Source organism: Protomyctophum parallelum (assembly GCF_964188405.1).
Source record: "Protomyctophum parallelum genome assembly, chromosome: 3".
NCBI classification, from domain to species: Eukaryota; Metazoa; Chordata; class Actinopteri; order Myctophiformes; family Myctophidae; genus Protomyctophum; species Protomyctophum parallelum.
In genome coordinates this window covers 5,253,392-5,273,448 of record NC_139698.1, presented here as the reverse complement: position 1 = coordinate 5,273,448, position 20,057 = coordinate 5,253,392, and the positions used below count along the sequence as shown (strand labels likewise).

The window sequence follows — 20,057 nt, the reverse complement described above, 5'->3', positions numbered from 1 at the left end:
CTCTGGTCTTTGAAGTAGCTCCTCCTGTTCCTGCTTAATCTCTGGAGGCTCTGGTTCCTCCTGGAGGAGACTGGGGTTCCTCTCCTCCTCTTGGAGGTCTAGGAGCAGAAAAACAACATGATAGTCATCAACGCTGGATTCTGTTTTCTGTCCGTTTTCTGCATGTACAAAATGAGCTATTATGAAGTAGACGTTATCAAAGGTGGTTCTGGAAACTTAAAGGCGCAGTGAAATTAAAAAGACGTTTTTCACACTTTTAGACCATATCCGTGGTCATCATATGGGCATACCTAACAATGGATGCCAATTTTTTTTGAAAATTCTCATTTCTGTGTGTTTTTATATCAACAATTGCATTATTTATTTATTAAAACGAAAACGTGCTGCGTGATGACGTGTAGAGATACACATCGATAAAAGCCAATAACAATGAAGCTCACCCGTTTAATTCCCCATATTTGCGCATCCGTCCATCACAGCTGCTACTGATTACAGAATACTCCGTTTTTATTTCCATTCCAGATAACATCCAGACAGAGTATTACTCGGTTTCAACTTAATCATCACGCTAAAATATGTATCTGAAAACATTATAGGGTAGAAAATAAGCCACGTAACAGTAAACTGGTACAGCTGGCCGACCATCTGATTTATAAACAAACACATACCACGCTGTTGCGCATAGCATAGCTAACGTCCCTAGCTACTGTCCCATCGCCTGAAGGGATGCGACGCTCTGATTGGTTCAGAAACTTCAGACCGGTGTTTCATGTTGAAACACCATTTTCATGTTGTGCACCATTTCCGTTTCACTACACCTTTAAGAAAAATACATATTTTCCAAAATAATTTGAATTTATCCATTTAGTATTTAAGACTTTCAGCCCCCCCCCCCCCCCCCCCCCCCCCCCCTCATTACCGCAGTTTTGGCTACTCACCAAAAGGCGGGTTGTGTCATTAGAAAGCTTACTTTCCTTAGTGGACGCACGCTGAGCCCCCCGGCCACCACACGTATAAGCGGTACTTTTTGCCCAGAATGGGATTTCTTTTCAACGGAAGAAAAATATTCTCTATGAGGCAATTCTCTGGGCAATATCGGTAGAAGGCGCAGTGGAGTAACAAAGTATTTGTTTTCCTCAACGGAGCGAAATAACTCATGGAATGCAATAGTTTGCCCATAATAAGGTAAGAAAACAACCCAAACCTCTAAAAAAAAAGGTGGTCTAACCCTAGAACAATACACAATTATATTTTTGTAATTTTTGCTGATGTCTGAGGCAGGTGGGTTTTTCAGTACCTTCATTCATGCATGACATTTTCTACAGGCACCAATTCACCAAAATCAATTACAAGTGAATTAAGACCCATTGGATTGGCAGCTAAAATTGGATACACCAACGGTTAAGTTCAAGCAACACCTCTGTGGCAAGTATCAATACAATTCTGTATAATACATAGTCTCCGTCAGGCCAGAAGGCCGAACGCTATGTTGTCACCACTGTCCGTCCATTTGTTTATCTGTTTGTTTGTGCTACATGTTGCCGTGGCTAACAGGCCTTCATGAGGCAGAGCTCCCATTCTAACAGGCCTTCATGAGGCAGAGCTCCCATTCTAACAGGCCTTCATGAGGCAGAGCTCCCATGCGTGTATTGCATATTTTTGCCAAATGACTGAATATAACGCTACACAGCCCAACCATGAGGCAGTTACACAGCAGCATTCCGAAGCCCGCTATTCTGACGCACCCCCATTACGACTGGCTGCATTACTAACCGTGTCCCTAACTGAACGTGGAAGCTACGTAGTCGGAATGCCACTCTGTCTTCCCATGAGGGGATCCATCGGCCCCAGACAGTAAAAGCCCACACACCCTCCCATGAGGGGATCCATCCAGTAAAAGCCCACACACCCTCCCATGAGGGGATCCATCGGCCACAGTAAATTAAAGCCCACACACCAAAGTCAGAGTTGTGGAGGTGCTGGGGTGTTCGTCTGGGTCTCTTCCCCCGTCCTGCTGCTGCTGGGCGCCCTGGAGAAACGGGTCTGGGTCTCTTCCCCCGTCCTGCTGCTGCTGGGCGCCCTGGAGAAACGGGTCTGGCTGCTTCTAGGGAACTCATCTTCACCTGCCGGCTGGACTCCATAGACCAGTCTGGAGTCTCTGGAATGAAGAAACAGAATAAGTACGTTGACATTTAAGTGTACAACGCATGTTGTGTTCCCTCCCTGCATTGTGCCATAGACTGCCGTTGTACAAACACAGGCAGTAGTGGGCACTATACTACTGACCAGGCAGGGACGCACAGAAAATACAGCTGTGATTTGAAAGCAGCACTGGAATGGGTCAAAGAAGCGGAGAGAGCTGCATACACAGCATTTAACATTAAACCCATTCTGACCTGAGATCAGATTCATACGAGGTTTCCGCCGGACACACACTGGTCTGATGAACCCATTCTGACCTGAGATCAGATTAAAAAAATGTCAGTCATTCTTCGATTTTTCCAAAAATAGCAGACCTACAAGCTCGTAGCGCGCCACTCGGTGGCGCGCTATGAGCTTGTAGATCTGCTATTTTTAAATAGCTAAAGCATAACGTGATGCTGACACCAAAATGGGTGCCCGGTCAGAATGGGTTAAATGTCAAATGTAAACCGTATGAGAGGGTCATGCTAAATAGCACTGAAACCGTTTTACTCCAATTGGGCAATCGTGTCAATATGAAAACTGAGTCGTTTGCCGAAAATCCATCTGCCTTGAACTCACGTGGAATGCATGTGTCACTTTGACCAGTATAAGCTCCGCCCTCAGACTTTCCGCCATTTGGAGCGGTTTGAAAAACGCTAAAACCTGATTTTCTGCCGGGATTTGAGCAATTTATCTAGTGTGCACCGATATCTGAAATCCCAGTTGAAGAGAATTTTGTAAAAACATTAAAATAAAATATATATATTATACACACACACATATTTTGCAACACATAACTTTTGAAAAGGCATAACTCACTCGTGGGTTTGTCTGTCTGTATGGAGTACGAACAGCTGCAATACCGCTGGGTGGCCTGAAGTGGCACTGTTTAGAAGCCTAAAGGGGCTTATTGCTTGCAGCTATATTTCTTAATGTAATTCTCTATTATAAGATGTTCCCCATTTAAGGTAAGTAAAATAATGTCTAAATCTATCATTTATACATTATTTATTAAAAAATAAATACGACTATTACAAATAATTATAAATATAGTGGCAAGCAGCGATAAGATGGCAGGCAGGCAGTCATATACAATGATTGACTGATTGATTTATGCATTAACAGTTTGCAGAATTACAGTACATTTCAAGTACAACTCAATACAAAAACTGTTAACTGTGAGTGGACGACGCCATAAAGCATTACACTTGTTTACAACAGGGCCCACCATTTTGAATTCATCAAAACATTTAGAGACGCACGGATATACACAACTATATAGTCAAAACAGGAAATCATCATAGGAGGTAAAAAGGGAAAAGAAACATACAGTATACAGCGAGGGGGATTCAGATTTTACAGGGGCCAGTTTCTAATTGAAGCGGAAATAGCCGAAATACAGACATTGCCCAGTCATTGGAGCAGTTAGGGCCGATTCATACTCCTATTTTAGAGCCCAATAAAAGTTTCTTCGGCGCTGTAGAGCCTACAATGTGACGTCATTTGAGGTTCGGGGGGGTACCATCCTAAAGTCGGCTCTTCGGTGCTACTGAAAGTTTCTGACGGGCCACTACAGCACCGACACAGCGGTAAAATAGGAGTATGAAACGGCCCTTAGCCCATTCTGACCTGAGATCAGATTCATACGAGGTTTCCACTGGACACACACTGGTCTGATTAACCCATTCTGACCTGCGATCAGATTCTAAAAAAAGTCAGTCGTTCTTCGATTTTTCAAAAATAGCAGACCTACAAGCTCGTATCGCGCCACTCGGTGGCGCGATATGAGCTTGTAGATCTGCTATTTTTCAATAGCTAAAGCACGACATGATGCCAACACCAAAATGGGTTCCCGCGCAGAATGGGTTAGGCACCGCTCAAAATTAAATATGCAATACCCACAATAAGCCAAAAAAACATAGAACACTGAAGTTTAAAGAAAGAAGACCATACAGTTAACAAATGAGCATTTTAAATAGCTAACTCTTGTAGAGAGAAGACTTCCGCACACCTGGCCGGCAGGCAATTTGGAGCAGGTGTGATGATGACAGAGAGTATACAATGTGGAAGAAGGGACATCCGCACACTGCCACTTGCTAGTTCAGAGCAATTTAATTGAGCAACGTTTTGGTCAGTTGCGACCTTCCTCAGGCTTAATTCAAGAATGGGCTGACATTGTCACTAAATACATTTCAGGAAGTGTAAACAACCAATCAAAATGCATGTAATTTATCCAAACAGATAACAGCTGTGAAGAACCTTGTCACGTGACTTGAAGGTGCAGTGTTTCTGTGAACATTCCTCATATATATATATATATCATTGAAAATAACAGTTTACAATAATACAGGGGAAAAAAAGAATTATACATAAATGTCATGCCATACAACATACAAGGAAGACATCCAGTAAAATAAGCAAATAAATGTCAAATGTAAGATCCTACTCTGTCCGAAAGAGTGGAAAAGAATAAGAAAAAGAATAAAAACATTGCACCTAAAGTGCCTATTGTACCGGCTGGACAAGAAGTTCAGATCAACATTTTCTATAGCATAACATTCAATAGTAGTTCATCATTAAGCCCGTCAGATTCAGTATTATCAAACATTGCAACAGGAAAAACAATTAGGGCCATTTAGAGTGTGTCTATGAGGATATCTTGCATTATAGTGGCAAAACAATCAAATGGGGACACATGCAATAGCCATGCCACACATCCTACTGCATTCAAATAAATAAAATATATTTTTACCCGAGTTTGAGCAAATGCTAGAAACTCTAACTCTAGATTCATCCCATTATAAAAACAATCTAGAGTTGCAAATTGCGGACAGACAAACTGCCTTTCAGCTTGACTACAGCATGTAGTCATAACAGAACCATCTAAACACTACAACATGCAGAGGAGAAGTCATAACAGAACCATCTAAAGTTTAGATGGTTCTGTTATGACTTCTCCTCTGCATGTTGTAGTGTTTAGATTCTAAACACTACAGCATGCAGGCATAACAGAACCATCTAAACACTACAACATGCAGAGGAGAGGTCATAACAGAACCATCTAAACACTACAACATGCAGAGGAGAAGTCATAACAGAACCATCTAAATACTACAACATGCAGTCATAACAGAACCATCTAAACACTACAGCATGCAGAGGAGAAGTCATAACAGAACCATCTAAACACTACAGCATGCAGAGGAGAAGTCATAACAGAACCATCTAAATACTACAACATGCAGTCATAACAGAACCATCTAAATACTACAACATGCAGAGGAGAAGTCATAACAGAACCATCTAAATACTACAACATGCAGAGGAGAAGTCATAACAGAACCATCTAAACACTACAGCATGCAGAGGAGAAGTCATAACAGAACCATCTAAACACTACAGCATGCAGAGGAGAAGTCATAACAGAACCATCTAAATACTACAACATGCAGTCATAACAGCACCATCTAAATACTACAACATGCAGAGGAGAAGTCATAACAGAACCATCCAAACACTACAACATGCAGTCATAACAGAACCATCTAAACACTACAACATGCAGTCATAACAGAACCATCTAAATACTACAGCATGCAGTCATAACAGAACCATCTAAACACTACAGCATGCAGTCATAACAGAACCATCTAAACACTACAACATGCAGTCATAACAGAACCATCTAAACACTACAACATGCAGTCATAACAGAACCATCTAAACACTACAACATGCAGTCATAACAGAACCATCTAAACACTACAACATGCAGTCATAACAGAACCATCGGCTAAACAGAGCAGTATTTTGCAAGTTCTTCAAGGCTTTGCTCTTTGTCATGCCAGTTATTGTTAGGCTACTCGTGGTGCCAAACTGCCAATCAACATCGACAGCCGAGGTTTGTTATGATTCCAAGTAGCCTACTATTTGTCTTAGAATGTTTATCTTGGAAATTTGGAATGCCTGGTCCATGTACAAATCAAAGACACAGCTCCAGAATCAGGACCTTATTGTAACACACACACACACACACACACACACACACACACACACACACACACACACACACACACACACACACACACACACACACAGCCCCAAAGCCGGCGGCGAAAAAATAAATAAATAGGACCAAAATCTCACCCACGTTGTTACGTTGTCACCCACGTCTCTTTAGGCTTCAGGTTGAGAACGGCAGACTGTCCCGGCCTCAACACGTCCAACTGGGTTAAGAAACGTCTCTTCACTAGTAATGGACACTGGACGAACTTTAGCATTAGCTAGCCCACAAAGCAAACCAACTTCGTGTGTAGATTCCTCCAGTGTTCACAACGTGCCAGCCTCTATAGTGTCAGTCTTTACACAGACTGTGGAGCAAAGACAACCTCAGACACAATAAGTTACACACAATGGTTTGTGCTGAAAACTGATATTCAGACTTTCTCTCAGTTTCATGTCCGTTCACTCTCTGCTCTGTTGCTGCTTGGTGTGTGTGTGTGTGTGATCAGTGTCAACTGTAAAGGCAGCTAGGATGAGGGAGCTAGGATAAGACTTCCGGTGGCCGGGCTCTTCAGAATAAGAGTGCACGATAAAACAAACAAAAACGATTCATTTGCACATTAAAACAATAAATGAAGTATTTAAACGAAAATATGTGACAGGTTATGTTTCTGTGTATTTCTATTAACATGTAGGCCTATAACAGTTTATAACATTAACAAATGATCGAAGTGGATAAATGCTGTTCACTGGAGTGCATATAGACCGATTCCGTACCGCGGTTTCATGGTCGCAGCCTACGTATTTCCTGTAGGCGGACTCGACGTAGCTGCGGGGGTAAAACCCTCACCAGGCGCATCTCTTCCGCGAGCGTGAACGGCAGAGTGACTGATGTTAGTTTGCCTCAAACTTTACTCCTTTACCTGCTTTTTTACTAACACTAACATTACAAAGATGCCCAGAACATCGAGATGAACCTGTGTAGTTTATGGCTGCTCCAACAGTAGTGGCAACATAACAAATAAAATAAAACGGAATGTCTAATATCCACCGCGATGGCTGAGACCAGAGCCATTGAGTAATGGTTGAGACAAAGCTGTGAAGAATCCTGCAAGATACATAATTTCAGTCTTACCCAATACCCAATCTTTCTGTTTTATGAACACAATTAAGGCTGCTGTATTTTATACCTCATACTAAGCATTTAAAGTATGAGGTATAAAGTACAGCAGCCTTGTGTTAATAAAACAGAAATATTTGGTATTGGGTAAGACTGGCGTTATGTATCTTTCACTGCTTTGTCTCAACCATTACTCAATGGCTCTGGTCTCCGCCATCGCGGTGGATATTAGACATTCCGTTTTTATTTTATTTTTATGTTGCCACTACTGTTGGAGCAGCCATAAACTACAAAGGTTCATCTCAATGTTCTGGGCATCTTTGTAATGTTAGTGTTAGTAAAAAATCAGGTAAAGGAGTAAAGTTTGAGGCAAACTAACATCAGTCACTCTGCCGTTCACTGTAGTGGAACAGGTGCGCCTGGTGAGGGTTTTGCTCCCGCAGCTATGTCGAGTCCGCCTACAGGAAATACGTTGGCTGCGACCATGAAACCGGTACGGAATCGGTCTATAGGCCCTATAGCCCTTACAAATAGGACACTGGACAAGGTTCAAGGTTTCTTCATTTTGTCTCCCAAGAGAGAAGTTTGTCTTGGACAAAAACGTCTCTTCGTGTCAGCACGCGTTCAGGGAGACCTCCTCTACAACGCCCCACTCTCCGCTAAGCGGGAGAGGTGTAAAATTACGAGTGGCGGGCCTTCTACTGGGATCAGGTCCAAAAAATGCCGTTTCCAGACCAGAGTGAACGCTGGACAAAAAACGTCTCTTCGTGCCAGCTGGTCTGACACGTGTTCGGTGTGTAATACCAGAGCCATAGAGTAAGACAGAGTTACGACAACTCCGTTCTTTCATGGGGCCAGGCTCTTCTACATAGACTTCAATTGGTTTGTCTTTTTAAAAGGGACAACCGGAAGTTTACGGAATGCAATAAGATAAAGAATTAAAAATAGCCTATCTTTATAGTAAATGTTGACACTGGGATGTCCATTCACTGCAGTCAGTGCATTGTAACACTGTCATCTGATTGTCTTCTTAAATCTTGCCCATCAACACACACACACACACACACACGCGCGCGCGCGCGCGCGCACACACACACACACACACACACACAATTTTAACAAATGGCATGTTTTACAACCTTTTGTCTAGCCTATAGGGGTAGGCTACAATGATGTGACAAAGACAGCAAATGAGTGCACAGAAAACAAAAAGATTTATTAACAAACAAGAGTGTTTACGAGATGGGTTTGGAATGAAGCGCCATATATTTTCGTCAGTGCCTTACGTCTCATCCCTAAACTTCTTGTTGCCTTTTTTACTATTTTGAAAATAATTAAAAAATTGCTCCACTAGGCAGTCTACCTCGTCCTCGACACGTTATGAGCTCGTAGATCAGCAATTTGATATTAAAAAAAGAAAAGGCAAATAAGTGTAGGGGTAATTAAATAAGTGTAGGGGTAATTAGGCACTGATGAAAATAGGGCCCAAAATGTACAGAACTAACTAAACGTGTGAGATCTATAACTAAACAGTCAGTTCCCACAGAATCACAGTCTCTTTTGAAAGTCTCTCTTTAAGGTATTTTTGAAAGTCACTCTTTGCAGGTTGGTGGAGGATGGAGGAATTGACTCCCCACTGCAGTGGTTTTCAACCCTTTTCACATCAAAATATTTTGTTGGATTTTTTTTCCCCCACAATTCCATGCTGTATTATTGATGTGGTACCATCGATCAAACGATCAAAACAATTCTTCTGCATGCTCTAATTGTGTAGACTTATGTTGCGACCTGCATCTCTCGTCCGTTAGTTAGTCATCTAAGGCATATTTGTTGGTCACGCCTCGTGACATCACGGCCCCATATATGGTCACGCCTTGTGACATCACGCCTTGTGACACGTCACGGCACCATACAGTATGGCCATCTCCATATATGAAGATCACGACACTGACCTCATCTAACCCTGGATAACCGTACATGGAGAAGACTGGATCACACCTAGATCTGCATACTGTATGGAGCCGGCCAGCAACTCTACATCTGACCTCAAACCTCACACCCTTAGATCTCCATATATGGAGCTGACCTTTTCTCTGGACAGCAGAGAACAGATGAACATATATACGCGTTATAATCAGGCAGGTGAGACATCACATCACCTGTCATTCATTGGGTAGAAAACTATCGATAACTTAAAGGACCACTTCACCACTTTTCAACCTATCCTCATATACTAATAATCATGATAAAATGGCACGATTTCTTCCTACTCAGTCTGTCTCATAGGAGGGCTTTGGGCAGTTTAGAAACCGTCTTCCAGTGACATCATCATTAGGCAGATTATTTTTTAAACAAGATTCTTTTACAAAAATGTTTAGATTTTCATTATCGTGAGAACGATGGCTTCCATTTTTGCATTGCAACTTTTTAGGACTAGAAAGCCTGCAGTTTTTATTAGCTTGTATTCCCCATCGATGATGTCACTGGAAGACGGTTTCTGAACTGCCAGACATGGCGCTGTTGGCGGTCAATGAGTTATTAAGTGTGCACCACGACATTGCCCAAAGCAGTGGTGGGCAACTTTGAAGATAGAAGGCCAATATTTCCACACTCACTCCAGAGGGCCACATTGGATATCAGGCAGAAACATCTTATCTCTGTATTTTAATAATTTGAATGCCCTACTTCGTCATTCTATCTATGTCACACAAAGGTAGCAATAATAGCCGATCTACAAGCTCAAAACATATCACACTGTGAAGCGGTTTGAGCTCGTAGATCTGCTATTTTCTTCTTTTGTTTGGTTTTTAATTGGAATCCTGAAAAGTTAAACATTTATTTAATCAAATGCATTTAGTTACACAAAAAAGATAATACTAGTCACTAATTATATAGACTGAAGTAATTAAAGTGAATCATGTTGGCATGTTTGTAATTGTAACTGCTGAAATCAATACTGTGGGCCACATTGTGTGAAGGTGGGGGCCGCACGTAAGTTGCCCATGTATAGCCCACAGTATCTTAGAATGTTGTTTGAGAAGAAGCTTTTTACTCAAAATCTCCAACTGTCAGGTCTTCTGTTCTCTATGAGTTCTCTGGTGTCTTTTGAGTTCACTGCTGACGCTGAACCGTTTCCCACACTGGTCACAGTGGTAGGGCTTCTGTCCTGTGTGAATTCTCTGGTGTTCTTTGAGATGACTGTTCCTGCTGAACCATTTCCCACACTGGTCACAGTGGTAGGGCTTCTGTCCTGTGTGAATTCTCTGGTGTTCTTTGAGTTGATCGTTCCTGCTGAACCATTTCCCACACTGGTCACAGTTGTAGGGCTTCTCTCCTCTATGAATTCTCTGGTGTGTTTTGAGATTACTGTCGTAGCCAAAGCTTTTCCCACACTGGTCACAGGTGTAGGGCTTCTGTCCCGTATGAACTTTCTGGTGTCTTCTGCGACTACTTTTATTTCTGAACCTTTTCCCACACAGGTCACATTGGTAAGGCTTCTCTCCTGTATGAGTTCTCTGGTGATCTTTGAGAGTACTGATATGTCTGAAACTTGTCCCACATTGGTAACAGGTGTAGTGTTTATCTCCTGTATGAATTAGCTGGTGTTTTTTGAGACCACTGATCCGGCTGAAGCTTGACCCACATTGGTCACATTGGTAAGGCTTCTCTCCTGTATGAGTTCTCTGGTGATCTTTGAGAGTACTGATATGTCTGAAACTTGTCCCACATTGGTAACAGGTGTAGTGTTTATCTCCTGTATGAATTAGCTGGTGTTTTTTGAGATCACCAATCCGGCTGAACCTAGTCCCACATTGGTCACAGGTGTAAGGTTTCTCTCCTGTATGAATTATCTGGTGACTTTTGAGACCACTGATCTGGCTGAAGCTTGACCCACATTGGTCACAGGTGTAGGGTTTCTCTCCTGTATGAATTATCTGGTGCCTTTTGAGATCACCAATCCGGCTGAACCTAGTCCCACATTGGTCACAGTGGTAGGGCTTCAGTCCTGTATGAATCCTCTTGTGAGTTTCTAGAGTACTGTTTTTGCTGAACCTAGTCCCACACTGATCACAGGCGTAGCGCTTCTCTGCTGTATCAATTCTCTGGTGATGTTTGAGATGTCTCTTTCTGCTGTAGATATGTTTGAGTTGGGCTTGAAAGATATCTGGGATGGAGAATGAGGAGAGAGATAAAAATAAACATGAATAAAATGTTTTATTACCAAGTGATAATGTTTAGGCTGATTCCTGGCCTGCCTGATGACTGATAGGTCTCACAGCCAGTTGTGATTCAAATGCATGAAATTAGGATGTTATCCACAAGTTTCCCAAGGAGCATACTGGGGGGAAGTCATTTGGGCATCACTCCCTGTTGGCACTCATTCAGTTAATTTGAGGGATCAAATCAGTGAACAATATAAACCTGATAGAAATCAGAAAGGGTCATATTGATCTGCCTACTTACCCCACAACATCTGCCTCCAGTTAGTTGCTTTATTGACACAATAAACGGCCCCACCCCTCTCCCATTTGTTTATATTGTGTTTAGGATCAAAGATGGCCACAGCACCAGGAGGGGGTGGGGCCAGGGTGAGCGGGTGGGGTCGACATATGCTGGGCTGCGTTCACACATTCAAGACACCTGTCTTGTGTTTGTCTTGTCTGTGTTTAATGGCCGCTCCAATGCATTTCCAATGGAAGCCCATATGGTTTGACCAAACATTTTGTTTGATGGGGGGGGGGGGGGGGGGGGGGGCAGAACACATCCATCAAAGCTGTGTTCAGACACAAGTCAGGTGTCAGACACAAGGCAGGTGTCAGACACAAGGCAAGTGTCTTGATTGCAGCTCAGTAAGGGAATATGTCGACCCCGCCCGCTCACCTTTGCCCCACCCCCCCTGGTGCTGCGGCCATCTTGGATCCTAAACACAATATAAACAAATGGGAGAGGGGTGGGGGCGAGAAAGGCCCTTAATGTAGACAACATTGTGTCCAAACGATAATCAAAAACCCATGAATAAAAATTAAAAAAGGTACAATGTCAATACATTAAAATATACAATACACAACGCAAAATCCCTTTACTCATAAAACAGATGTTTTATATTGCTCCAAAAAAGCGACAGGCAGGCATGTAGCATACGCAAAGTTCCTCTGTTAGTGCCCACAAAGAGTGAGCTCAAATCAGTAAACTATGGACATATTTCACTCTGATGTCTTTCGTGAGGTGTGGGGACACACAGGTATGTGGCGAGCCGCCCCACGTCCGAAACGGTCGAGAAATGACAGTTACTGTGTGAGGGTCCCCAGGGGGTCCCTCTACTGTATACTGTACTGTCACTGTACTGTACTGTCAAACCCGAAATCAAACGCTATTTCCGTGCTCGGACAGACCCAGCCAGCCAGACACAGAGAAACAAAGCTCCTTAATGAATTGATTGCACCACTTTTTGTTTTGGTCTCAGATAGACTGCATCCAGACAGTCGCTTCTACAAGATGCAAGATGCAGCTTGAGCTTACAGCATGTGTCAAAACTGTGGAATGCACTTCCCATTGCAGTCAGAACTGCAGCATCACTCCCAATCTTCCGCCATAGTCTGAAAACCCACCTTTTTAGACTCCATCATGGCCCATAGCACTTACCCTACCCCCTTAGATAGCATTTCTGTAGACTTAGATAGCATCTGATACAGACTTATAGCATGTTATGTAGACGGCACTATAATTGCATTGTATATAGTCATAGCACGCCATAGTACATATGTATAGCATATAGTATTTAAAAGATCAAATTACCTACCTAGGTTCCATCCTGGAGGCCAATCTTTCCGGTGATAAAATGGCCACCAACGTAATCAAAAAAGTCAATCAAAGAACAAGATTCCTTTACAGGATCTCCTCACTGGTCAGCAAAAACACCTTGAAGACCTTAACAGGAGCCCTCGTACAAGGTTTCTTTGACTATGCATCCACCTCTTGGTACCACAGCACCTCAAAGGCCCTTAAAACAAGGCTCCAGACCTCCCAAAACAAACTGGTCAGGCTCCTACTTGGCCTCACCCCCCGAACCCACCTCACCCCTGCCCACTTTGACAGGCTGGGATGGCTTAGGGTCGACGACAGAGTACAGCATCTTGCAATGGGTCTGGTCCACAAGATTCGATACACCACCAAGATACCCATGTACCTGTCTAAATACTTCCTTAATGTAAACGAAGTCCACACCCACAACACCAGAGGGAGTGCAACAAACCATGTACAACCCAGATTCGGCACAAACAAGGGACTAAATTATTTTCGCTCCTATGCCACCAAAATGTGGAACGCCCTACCAACAGTCATTAAGACATGTGAATCCCTTGACTCCTTCAAAACCGCTCTCAAAGGGCACCTACGGATGGCTGCAATTCAAAACTGGCCTCTGTAAAATCTGAATCTGAAAATTGTGTCACTCCCGGGGTTTTAAACAGCTGGTGGATGGAAAAGAAGCTCGCATGAGGGCTGCAACTCTCAGCGGCGCCAGAGCGCCTCCAGTGTTTTGCCGACGCGTCAAGTTGCAGCCCATTTCCATCCACCAGCAGTTTAATAACCCGGAAGTGACGCTTTCTAATGACACCTTTGTATTGGTGAGTAGGTGAAACGTTATCTTCCGTATTGTTCAATAAAAAGCAAAGTTTAATCCGTTTTCGGCCATGTGCTTTCCACTATGCGCCCCTATAGGTTGGTGCATGCGGATACATTATAACTCTGATAAAATGGCCACCGATCGGATTAAAACGCTTTTAATTGAACAATGTGGAAGATAGAGGTACTTCCGCTCTGGGGCAATTAAGCTGGAATGGCTTAGGGTTGACGAGACCTTGCAATGGGACTGGTCCACAAGATTCGCTACACCACCAATATACCTGTCTAAATACTGTCAACAAAGTCCACACACACAACACCAGAGGGAGTTCAACAAACCATGTGCAACCCAGATTCGGCACAAACAAGGGACTAAATTTATTTCGCTCCTATGCTACCAAAATGTGGAACGCCCTACCAACAGTCATTAAGACATGCAAATCCCATGACTCCTTCAAAACTGCTCTCTGGGCACCTACGGACGGCTGCAATTCGAAACTGGCACAAATCCCCCACCCACCCCTGTTCCCCCTCACTGTAGGCCTATGTTTATTTTCCCTTTTTACCTCCTATGATGATTTCATTTTGACTATATAGTTGTGTATATTCGTAGGCTACTTCTCTAAATGTTTTGATGAATTGAAAATGGTGGGCCCTATTGTAAACAAGTGTAATGCTTTATGGTGTCGTCCACTCAGTTAACAGTTTTTGTATTGAGTTGAAGGCTACTTGAAAAGTACTATATAATTCTGCAAACTGTTAATCAATCAATCAATCAAAAAAAAACATGGCTAAATCGTCAACTTTCCAGATGTCCTTCTTATGGACTTTTCTTGGTCACTAACAGAAAAATGCACTAACAGAGGAACTTTGCATATACATGCTTACATGCCTGCCTGTCGCTTTTTTAGCAATATAAAACATCTGTTGTATGAGTAAAGGGATTTTGCGTTGTGTAGGCCTATTGTATATTTTAATGTATTGTACCTTTTGTTTTTATTCATGGATTAATGTCGTCAATATTTTTTATCATCCAGCAAATCGCTCTCTGTCTCTCTCCCCCTCTCTCAGACAGACAGTGCTTCTACAGTTGATTTAGTTCTCCAAAGATATACAGTGACATAAAAACATGCACGCACCTATTCGGTGTAGTTTGATCACAGGCTGCTTCAGCATGGCTCCATTGGCTCGCTGGTAGATCTGTTCCTCCACTAGTCGGTGTAATTTGATCACAGGCTCCTTCAGCATGGCTCGCTGGTAGATCTCTGCCTCTGGCTGTTGCTCCTTTGATGTAGCGGCAGAAAAGCTGTCGGCCTCGGACGACGATATCTCCCCAAATAATCCATTAACTTCGGTCCACTCTGATGGTCTACACTTAAGGCCCGCTTTTACCGTTTGGGATGTGACTTTACTTGCTGACATTTTGGGGTCTTGATGAGGTAAATGGTTTGACTCAGTCCTCTGCTCCGCTTCCTGGCTAAACTCAACACAAAACTGACTGGACAGAACAACAGTGCTTACATATAGGCTATGGGGCACGTTCGGAAATACCGCAGTGGGCTATAGGGGGGCTATTTCCGAACGCCCCATAACCAGTACCCCGGGAGAGGACTAGTCTCCACCCACTCTACTCTATTCACTCCACCCACTCACTCTCAGCTTCACTGGCAGCGTCTAGTGAGCAGATCTAATGAACAGATTTAAGACTTCCGGTGGACGATCTCTTCAGAATAAAAGTACCCTCTAGTCTAGAGTAAACTAAAGTGATTAACTTGCACATTAAAACAATACATTAAGTATTTAAATAATTTATGGTTGTGTATTTTATTAACATTTAAAACACTTATCCAAATGGATACATTCTGTTCAGTGGATTACATTTGCCTTAGGCTACAAAAGTACAAATGTACTTTTTGGCCAGAAAGCGATTCATTTTCACAAAGGAAGGACATTTTTCGTGATTTTTCACAAGGAAAAATCTTCTCTATGAAGGTTTCTCTTGGCAAAGTTGGCAATATCGGTAAGGGCGAGGCGAGTAGGTTGGTTCACGTTTCAGGCGAGCCAGGAAAGAGAACATCGCATAGCCTCAACGCAACGGCAGTAAAGTGCATGATACTATGGACAAGAGCTATCTAGGGGCCACGGTGGCACAGTCGCTAATGCTGTCATCTCGCTCTAGAAGGTTCTGGGTTCGATTCCTGCTGGGGACGCAGCCGCTGTGGGCGTGTTCTCTCCTCAGCGTCAGTGCCCATACCCGAGGCGGGGTTGGCGAACGGGCCTTTCTGTGTGGAGTTTGCATGTTCCTTAAGCAGCTTGGACTCCTCATGCATAGAAGCATGAGGTTACAGGTCAGTCTGCTGCCCTCCCCAGGTTGGCAGAGGAAGTGTAGCGCCCAGGATTACATTTGTTAATTGATACTGGGTAAAAAGAAATGGGTTGCAAAATGGTGGGATAAAAATTTAAGAAAAAAAAGAATCGTATATCAAAACAAGCTTTATTTGCTGCTCATTTACAATAGTGACCGTAATAATGTTCTTTATTTTATGAGGATATACATTTTTACTGGGTCATTCTCATTCCTACTATTCGGTGCCAACTATTTTTACACTTTGCAGGATTATTCTTTTCAGAAAGAGGGTATGTTCAGCCGGCAGAAAAAAAAACATGTCTAGCTTATGCTCCATGCTCAATTCTATAAGGGTCAATTTGATCATCAACTCTCCATCATTTAGCCGGGGACAACCTGGAACAGGCCAGGGCCGGACGTGGGCTGCACGTGCCGTTATATTAACTTTGCGCAATGAATTTCACCCAGACTGGATTTGCTGCACGGCCACACACACACACACACACACACACACACACACACACACACACACACACACACACACACAGGGTGAATGACAAGTTTCCGTTCGGAGATCGGAGAGCACAAACAGTCACAAATACTGCAGGAGAAATACCATCTACTAAAGGAGTTTGTTTTAATTAGCACGAGGGGCTGCCGACAGACCGGGCTTCTGCAGTACTATAATGGACCGGGCTGAACTCCACAGGCCCAGGCCGGGCACATGCAGGCTCTAACAGGGCGGACAGAATGCAAAACATACTCTCTCCCCATGCTTTCGGCCTGCCCGGTGTAGACCAGAAAATCATAATTCATTAAAAATTCATAAAACATACATGTAATTTCCCCTCGGTTAACTGCTATACAAGTACATGAAACAGTGCCTCATTGGGAAAGTAAAAAAAAAACACACACACACACACTCATGGGCGAGGGGGGGGGGGCACTGCACCCCCTGGTAAAAATAAATAAATAAATAAAAATAAACTTAACTTCTGGCTTCTGACTAGTTTGTAATCATCTCTCTTATCATGATATGATGACTCGCTGTACGGCTGTAGTGCATGTGTGTATGTGTGTGAGCTGCTGTACTACCTAAAGAACTAATTTTTAGGGGTTAGGGCATTGTAAAAACGCTAAAATAATAAAATAAAGGTAAAAAAAAAAATGCGCACGCGTGCGCGCGGGTGTCGTTCGCCAAGCAGTCACACCCCCAGGCGTCAAGTTCAAGCTCCGCCTAATTAATTAGTAATTAGTAATTACACCAACATAACACTATAGTTCACAGAAGCAGTATTTGTATCCATGAAAATGTTGCTGGTCTATCAACTCCCTAATACCATACAGCTGTTAGTTTGATCCACCCAGTGAGGTAATTTAAAGTTACGTAATTGATTTATTTATGTAGGCCTACTTACTTACTTACTTTTCCCCCATTGGTTTTCAGAGAACTTTTTTTTCTTCTATTTTTTTATCCCACGATTTTGTAACCCATTTTTCACACCTGTGTCAATCATCTAATGTGATCCTGGGCTCTACACACCCTCCGCCAACCTAGGGAGAGCGACGGACTTAACTCATGCTTCCTTCATGCTTGAGTGTCCAAGTTGCTCCTTTACACCTGACAGGGGGGAGTTTCCCTGGTTGGACGTAGCGTGTGGAAGGAACACGTTATTCCAACCAGTTCCTTTCCCCTCCATCAGGCGCCCCGGCTGGCCAGGGGGAGGCAGTTTAGAGACCAGGATTACTGCATGTTTTTGTGAGGGTACCTACCCTAGGGGACACGGGGAGAACATGCAAACTCCACACAGAAAAGGCCCTTTCGCCAACCCCGCCTTCGGGTATGGGCACTGATGACGCGGAGGAGGAAACACGCCGCCAGAACCCACAGCGCCCCGAGCGGGAAACGAACCCAGGACCTTCTAGCACTACCAACTGTGCCACCGTGCCCCGATGGTTTTCAGAGAACTTAACTGACTGAAAGACTTTTAGTTTATTTGTCTCGGTCATGACATAACAGCAGTTTTACATACAAACAAAAGGTTAACATGAAACAATTGACCGAAAAGGAAAAGGGCTGAAGCCGAAGCTTATTGTGCCCACCTTTTTTTCATATTTAAGTAAATGATTTCATAGAAGGAAACAAAAGCAAAATAAACAAAACAAGTTTCAACAATGCTGCATTTCTTATACAAAAGCAAAATAAAGAATACACATTCAACATAGCTGCTTCTGATTTCTTACTAAATCAAAAGAAACGAAACGGTGTGAAGAATTCGACAGAAAAATCCCTTAGGATACATAGATTTAGTTATCTACCATTTATTTTCCCTTATGACCATATCATAATAATAATAATGATAATATAAATCACATTTTATTTATTTGTATATAATATGTAAATACATATGTATTCATATACATGTTTACATATATATGAAGTGGTTGCCTCATATACATAAATATACTGCTTGTATTTTGATTTTAGCCACGTATGCTCACATGCACACATACTGTATGGTTACTATTACTATACAATTACCATATAATTAGTGTGATTCCATATAGCCATCAATTACCTTTACTTTATATGTTCTCTTGAATTTTATGATCGAGATGCTTCATTTTAGTTCAGTGTCCAGATTAATCCATAGGTTCACCCCAAAGGCAGAAAGACATCTCTCTTTGATGTTGGTCCGTGAAATGTTAGTCTTTAAAAAAAAAATCAATTCCCCTGAGTTTATAGGTGCTTTCCTTAGGCTTAAATAGCTCCTGTATGCTGATTGGAAGCGACTTATTACATACCATATTATAGCTGTGTTGAGAGGGTGACTAAATCTTCATAATATGTCAATGTGCGGTTTTTAATGCATAGTGAATGTTTGACCATTCTTATTGCTTTATTTTGTAGGATAGCGATAGGGTGTAATATAGTTTTATATGCGTTTCCCCAGACTTCGACACAGTATAACTGATATGGTAGTATTAGAGAATTGTATAGTTTCTGGAGTGATTTTATATATTTTTTTAAAACGTCATTTTAAAGTCTACTCAGGCTTATGTGAACCCCCCCGGGCAGTTCTTAAGTTGCTTGATTCAGTGATTAGATATTTGATATTAATTTTAGCTGTGCCGCTCCCTTCCTATACCAATCCATTATAACTTAAAACTGCATTTTAACCATGATAGATTCATCAAAAACGTTTTTTTCTGTTGACCGATATTGTCCTTCTAATACGTGAGGGGCCGTGGTTTTTCATTGACTGTTTTTTTATTTATTTTTAATAATTATTTTGGAAACAAACCTCCTCCAGCTCCAGCTCCAGCTCCAGCTCCAGCTGTATTACCTTAATAAACATGGTCATGAATACTTTCTTCTTCCAGTCACTAGTTTAAAGTCTCATTTCTAATGTCATAATATTAGTTTTGGAAAATTATGGTCCCATTTATTTAAAAAATTACCATAAAGTTGCGCATGTTGTGAGGGGCGTGGCTACCGTTACAGTCTATGATCGGGAGTCCCCACCCACTCGAGTCAAAATAAAAACCAACGGAGAAGAAGGGGGGAAGTCCCGCCTCGTTGTCTGGGCCAGCCAATGGCCAGCTGGGCTAAAACGGATCTAGAAAGATGGCGACTTACAATACAAGGACTGACAGGCTTCATTTTATGTTCATGTTAGACCCGGAGAACCCTTTGTCCATATTTTTTTACAGTCTATGTATGGTGTGCACGCACGCACACACACAGTAGAAAACTTTTTTTTTTAAATCACACCTGTG

At 42.5% G+C, this 20,057-nt stretch overlaps 1 protein-coding gene across 1 annotated transcript in view; it reads right to left on the bottom strand.

The window, feature by feature from the left end:
- Positions 1 to 20,057, bottom strand: part of LOC310855586 (uncharacterized protein) — a 34,204-nt gene that overhangs the window by 1,744 nt on the left and 12,403 nt on the right. The gene's annotated exons all lie outside the window — the stretch shown is intronic.